Genomic DNA, 7318 nt, shown 5'->3' with positions numbered 1-7318 from the left:
GAATTGTGAGTAGCGGGAAGAGAATTGCCTATTTATATGTCATTATTTGGGCTTGACCCGAATTATGGTTCCGAGGAAATTGGCTAAGGGCTATAGCCCAATGCGTAACAAACCATCCGATTGGACTTGCATAAAAGAGGCCCATGTGAGGATGTTAAGGAATATTAAAGTTCGAGTGTAAGTTCAGCTCAGTTGCTTAAGTTCGAGTCGGGCTTAACCTCGAAGTAAGTTTTTTTTCAAGCTCAAGTTTGGCTCGACTCATGTATATATTTTTTTTAAGCTTGAGATTAATTGAAAATGACCAAAATTTGAAATTATGCAACTTGGAGCCACGATGTCCAAACAAGGCCAAGAGTAGGAGAGACATTTCTTGGAACATTTGCCGAGGAATGATTACTTTTAACTAAAAATGTAGATAATTTTACTAAAAAATGGGAGCAATTTTGTGTAAATTTTTTGAGATTTTTTAGTGTTTAATCTCAGGAGTAGGCTAGAATGAACCAAAAGTTTTGTAGACCAAAAGGGCCCCACCGACGTGGCCAGTTCACAGCCTCAGAATTTGGATACTTTTTGTTGACAGTTATTGAGACGTAAAGTGTAATTTATGTGCCGTGATGTAAAACGAGGAGGGGTTTCTGGTATTTATCTCCAAACCCAGCTTCCTATAGAAGTAAGTTGCATCTACAGAAAACCAAGCAGAAGGATCCAATTCATATAGAATTGATGCTCGGTTTCGAAGAAGATGACATTGACATGCATCCACAAAGGCAGCAAAGAAAACTTGGACTGTGAATAACCTCAAAACTTTCTCAGTGTCTGGGTCACTCTTCTTATACTTCAGAGTAAGATCAAGGACCCAAAATCGATCAAACTGGCGAGATGATTGGGTTCCATCAAATAGTTCTGCGCTCACTTCGAAGCGGTGAGATAGCCAGCAGCACAAGTTATTAGCTGTAAAAAAAGACCAAAGAGAAGGAGCCCAGACCAGATATTTTTCATGGTTTTGATGCCAGGAAATTCTGATGTTTCGTAGAGAGGAAGATTGGCAGAGACTACTATTTTTAGTCTTGCAAACTTCTCTCCTTCTCGATGCAGCCGCCTATGTCCTTCTCCCCTAAAAGCCCCTGTGTAACTTCATACCTTACAGTTTCATCTAACTTGTCCTATGTGAGTTGACCTGGTCAGTCTAACAGAAAAACAGACGGCATCTGTTGGTCTACAAATCTTTTGGTTCATTCCAGACTTCTCCTTAATCTCATAAGAAGCAAGGTCTAGCGTTGTAGCGGCTTTTGAGCTTTGGAGAGTCTCCTTGGAGACGATGGCGGACGCACGTGAAGACCAATGAGGACAATGGCCCTTTTTTTTTCTTTTTCTTTTTTAACCAAGTAAATCATTCATCTCAAGTCAAAATGGCACGGATACATACATTCTCTTGTCAAACTCAAGGGCAAGTTTAGGACGTGGTATGCTAGCACCACCTATTAGACAACCAGTGCTCACTTATTCAGCGAGCCCAAGAACTATGAAAATTAACACATAGCAATTAGGCAAAATTCAGAAATAAAACTAAACTAAATTTTCTCCTTGCCCATAACACTTGGGCTAGGAGCTTTGGAAGGAATGTAGAAGTGATTTTCTGAGTCGATTCTCTTGGATCCCAAAGTCGAAACCCTGAAGAACCCGAGCCCAACAGTTTGGTCCACCAAAGAGCCCACAACCAAAGGGTACTCTTATCAGCATTGAACACCCCAAACTCCTTTGATTTGGGCACCCAGATTAATTCGGGCCACCAAATCCAATTGGGCCCCCAAAATGATTTGGGCACCCCCACTGCTGCCTCGTTGGCCATCACGGCCGATGTTGCCGTCGTCCATCGTCCACCTACCGCCGAACTGCTCGCAGCCAGGTCCTCAGACCATATTACCTCTTCGACATGACCTGTTTTCCCCACCGCTGAACTCAACACCATGGTCGAGTTTAGGTGGCCAATAAACTCACGCCATGGTCGAGTTGGTATGGCGTTTAATATTGTCAGACTTACAGACGTGACCTGTTTTCCCCACCGCTGAACTTGACGGCAGGAACCAATTGGGAGGAAATTAGGAGTTTAGGGACTTTTTAGGTGAAATTCGAAGGTCAGGGACTGAAACGATGAAACCCTATAAGTATAGGGAGTAAGCAGTATTTCCCTTTGTTTATTGTTAAATTCTCTTTCATTTTGATGTTATTTCTCCGTTTGGCCCCTAAATTTAATCATATACACACACACTAATTTTTAGTCTTGACCCTTGACAAAAAAGAAAAATTTGCAACCCCTACCACAATTAACCATGTCTTTAAATTTTTAAATAAAGTATAAATAAACAATATTCATATGATACTAACATTAGTTAAACTCTATTACGGTTCTAATGTTCTTTTAATTTGTTATTTTGTTCCTTTCTTTGTTGAAAGATTGAACTAGCATTGGGATTTTAGTCTAGTGTATGGAATTCGAAAATAACTATAGAATTTCTAATTCATTTTTCATTAACTGCTTGGCACTTGTTTGTTTAAGAAAATTTATTGATTGTTTTATTTTAACTGATTGCAAAAAGTTTTGCGTATTGAGAAATACATTGATTGAAATTTAATCTTTTATTCACTAGGAAATCTATAGAACCCATAGATTGAAGTTTTGTCTCATTCATCAAAGTTTTGTTTTATGGTCGTTCAATTCTTCCCCCCCCCCCCCCCCCCATGTACAAAAAATTCCCTTGAAGAGTTTCCTCATTCATAATGAGGTTTTTCCGTTTTTGTAATCCGCATACAATTTGATCGTGGTTTTGACGAATTTTAGTTCTCTTCACGGTAAAAACTTGAGAATGGAAAGCATTGAACAGAGAGCTGTAGCAAGAAACAAGTATATTGATGACCGCACCTTAACACTTTCTGTTCAAAATAATAACTTTCAGCTACGTCTAATTTCCTATATCCTTCGAAATAATATATGGGGCAATAAGCAAGAATAATGACTCTAGAACAACCGTAAGACAATGTCTTCATGCAGCACTACTAGCTAAGACCAACATTAATAGCGCATCATGCAACATAGTTTTGGCTCCTCAAGCACAAAAAAAAAAACACAGAAAACAAATCGAGAGAAATATAAAGGCTTGACGCTCAAGTTTACATCAAAGCGGTGGAGAATCCAAATTACAAGACAGTTAAAACATAAAAAATTAAAAACCAACCAGCATTCGAATGACTGTCCCCAGCAATCACTCTTCTTTTGTTCTGCCTCGTAGTTTTTCCAGGCCTCTAATTTCTCATGCCCCGAGATTCACCATAATCATTCGGGTACAGAAACTAAAGTTTCACCATATGAAGTCGTGTGAAAATAATGCCTACACCTGCGCAACTCTTCAATCGAACGCTGAAGACAGCTGGCTTCTCTTCTTTACGGCATTCAATCCTGACCAACTCCTTGCTGCCAAATAGTTGAATCACAACTGTACCGCCTTCTGTAACAGAACACAGATGCCAACCACAGTGTAATGAAGTGAACACATCTGGTAAATCTTATTTTCTAAATCCAAAGAGTTTAACCCAAGATTCAGGCACCGCATACTCTGTCATTCCCCAAATTTCGCAACCAACCCCACCATCTGTCTTAAACCACACACAAAGGCATTCCCCTAAAACAACCCTCATGTCTCTGTCATAATCTGCGTACCAAAAAGGCAATGTCATTTCACGGAACTCCTCCTCTGCCGAATCAAAAGCATACACACTCGCTGGGCCTGAAACTCCACGGCCGTAGTTAATCCAATGGATTGCTTCATTTGAAAGCGTCCCCACCTCGTGATGGCAGTCTGGTGAAGACACAAGTGAGGAGCTTCAATAACTTTCCAAGAGTTGGCCCTCAGTGAAAAGATATAGACATGAAAATGTGTGCTATCGCCCGGGATTACAAAAACAAGCTTGTAGTCATCTGTGGACGACACGTAACCAAAACCAGAAATTACAAAGTCTAGGTCATTTTTTACTCCCTTCTCGTCGGTGCATTCAGTCATCCTTGGACTAGGTATTTTGCGAAAAAATCCGGTTGATGGATTCCAGATAGACAAGGCTACCAAACCAGTTAAATAGGAGTCACCTAGAAGTACCAAACCATTGCACGAGGTCCTTACTAGCTGGTTACGTTCCTCTGATGGGAAGGTGAGGTGTCTGACTGAACCTTTGAAATTCTCTTCCCATGATTGAAATTGAGGGGACTCCCAAAAATATTTGGGGTCGATGGAGACGAAGATCCTTTGGCTGAGGGTTCCCTGCTGTAATGCTAGTTGAAGTTAAGATTTGGCGAACTGAGGATCGGAAAGGATGATAAAACGTACGCCAACGTTTTGACACACAAGTGAATCGGATCAATGTTTTGACCGGCAACCCGCACAGAATTTTCACTACAATATCTTCAGGGATATCGAAGGCCTCCTCCTTCTTCAACATTGACAAGACCTAGAATGTGTGAAGAGATTCAGAGAGTGGGTTAAATCAACTTAATATAGTATGCAAGTACTTCATCTGTAATATCACTGATTCATAAAGCAGGTTCAAATTAAATTAAGAACATTGTGATCAAATAACAAACAGAAGTACAAAACAAGCAGTATTCAAAATTTTGCTCCATAACATGTATTCTTAACTCGTACATCCATCAAAAGCTTGCAAGTTTAAACATAAGAAATGCTAAATAACTCACAAAAGTGCATTCATGTTTGATTGTTCTACAGACTTAAGGTATCGTAGAGCCCAAAAGGACTGTAAACCATGAAACACAAATGAATTCTTCAAATAGAAAGAGGGGTATGGATTATGATCAAAACCCTTGCAATTTTGCAAGATTAAACAGAAAGCAAATCTGCAAAGCCGGCTCAATTCACATTAGGATTTCTAGACGCGTATTTGGTGATCGAATGAGACAAATTAACTTATCGAAGCTACTGCTACTAGCTTTTACCACTACGTACAACTCAAAAGCCTATGCAACAAGCTTGATGAGTCTATTTAAAAGAAGCTTAAAAGAGTAGATCAGGACCGCATCATATAATATTTCAGGTCCTAGTTTTGCAGCTCATGTAGGATAGGATCATAGGAATAGGATTGAAGAAAGAAGAAAAGAAACAAAGAAATAGCTTTGAACGTAAATATGGAATGAAGGTTTAAGAAAGGTTATTAAAACCATCAAAATTTAGGAAAACTTAAATAGAAAAGCGCGCTGTAGGGATATTGATTAAGGAGGAATCCGCTAGGCTATAGAGTGGAAAAAGAAAAGTACTGAAAGCAACACGTACAGACAGTACTACAAGTATATATAGCTGAACCTAACTAGCAGTAATATATATATATATATATATATATATATATATATATTTATATACTTAAGAACAAGAAGTCAAGAACCAATACACCATAACCCCAACTGGCTAACTGTCTAACTCTCTCTGTTTTCTCCGTAAATAACCAATGGATCAAAAAAATGTTTCTCCTTGTTACCCTAAATGGCTGACTAAGGAGAAAGCGGAAAATCTGAGAAAGGAGATGAATAAGAAAAGAAAGAAAAAAAAACCTGAGATGATGAAGATGATCTTTTCTGGTTCTTAAGACCAGCTGTTTGACTTGAACCTGAGGCACTTGACTTCAGAATCCTCTTCATTTTCGGGTTTAGGGACAAGCTGACAGACGGAAAAAAAAATAGAGCTATAAATAAACAGAGTAGCCAAAGCACAATCATATTCTGTCGATTTCTAATAACTGGCTTAATGCCATTTAACATGTGCAGACTGCAAATTGATAAAACTTAAAGCAAATTGATACAAACTTATTTGCTAAGCCTTCAACACATGAGTTCTTTCATGGCATATTAGCATTGCTTGCTATTTCATAGTTCACTACTTGCTATTTAACTTGATCTCAAGAACACTAATCTGTTAATGATAAAAACTACTTGATTACAAAAACCACTCATTCACATCCTCAAAGATTCAATCACTTGCATCTTGTGTATAAAGGAAACACCATTACTTACGGTTAAACATAGGCTTAAACTACAAAGCCCAATGATTCCCAGTATAAATAGCCTCTACTCGATCAATCCTTTGTGAGTCTGTCTAGGGTTTGGAATCGTAAGGACAGCGACGATGGACGAGAAGGAGGAGATGAGCATTGACGACAATCTCAAGGTGTCAGCGTTTGACTCATTTTCTGTTGATGTGCACAATCCAGATGAGATCGGTAGTTCGGTACCTTCCTCTTGTCTTCTTAGTCTTCCTCTTGTTGATCCATGCATGCTGATGAGCACCTTCCTCTATTGTTCTTTTTCCCTGACGATGAAAATTTATAATTGCAATTATTTATTAAGAGTAGTGTTAGGGATCCCAAACTTTGTACCAAAATTACTTACCAAATGACATGACACATGCCATATTATCAATTTAAATGTTGACATGGATTTCCTTGTTGGATATAAAATAAATTTCATGTTTTTTTTAAGAATTAAGAAAACTTATATTAAATAAAAGTCACAATTAAACAAAATACAAAATTAATTTAGAAAATGAATAGATGTAGTTGTTAACTTGTTATAGCAATCTGGCGCTCTGCAACCTTGATACCCAGATCAAACTATATATTAGAGAAGAAAAAAAAAAACAATTCCCACATGAAAGATTATAACTGGGTCTTTGATGTTTGAGTTTTGAATCAATCTCTACGAGTTTCTTAATGTCTTTCTTTATTTCTTTCTTACCTAAAGCTTTTGCAGGTTAATGAGGCCTTGAAACCATGGCTTATTCCGGTCGTCATTGGATAAATAGAACTAAGTAGGGATGAGATCAACTAGCTTGTCCATAAATTGAGAATGCTGATGGATAATAGACTTCAAATAAAGAATTGGATAAGAATCAATATTGGTCTCTCTATCTGTTTTATTCTTCATCCTTTTCTCCATGAAACCAATAACATTGGCTGCTCTTCACGAGAAGCAGTGTAATTATATTTGTAATTGCTTTGATTTTTGTAAAACATTAGGGTTTTGATAATATACAAAATATTTTCTCAAAAACATTCTGTTTTTAAATTGAAAATAAAGAAATTCATGTCATTGAAATTTATGGAATGATATTGATGAAGTGTTGTATGCCACATCATTTGGTACTCAATTTTGGTATAAATATTTGGTGTCTCAAGCATTTTCCATTTATTAAACGTCTGGTGAGCATAGATATGAGACCGGACTAGTATATTTTGTTTCAAGGAATGATATATACTTATATAGCCT

The sequence above is a fragment of the Rosa chinensis genome, chromosome 5 (genome assembly GCF_002994745.2).
Source record: "Rosa chinensis cultivar Old Blush chromosome 5, RchiOBHm-V2, whole genome shotgun sequence".
Taxonomy (NCBI): Eukaryota; Viridiplantae; Streptophyta; class Magnoliopsida; order Rosales; family Rosaceae; genus Rosa; species Rosa chinensis.
The sequence above is the reverse complement of the archived record's forward strand: the minus strand, read 5'-3'. Positions refer to the sequence as shown.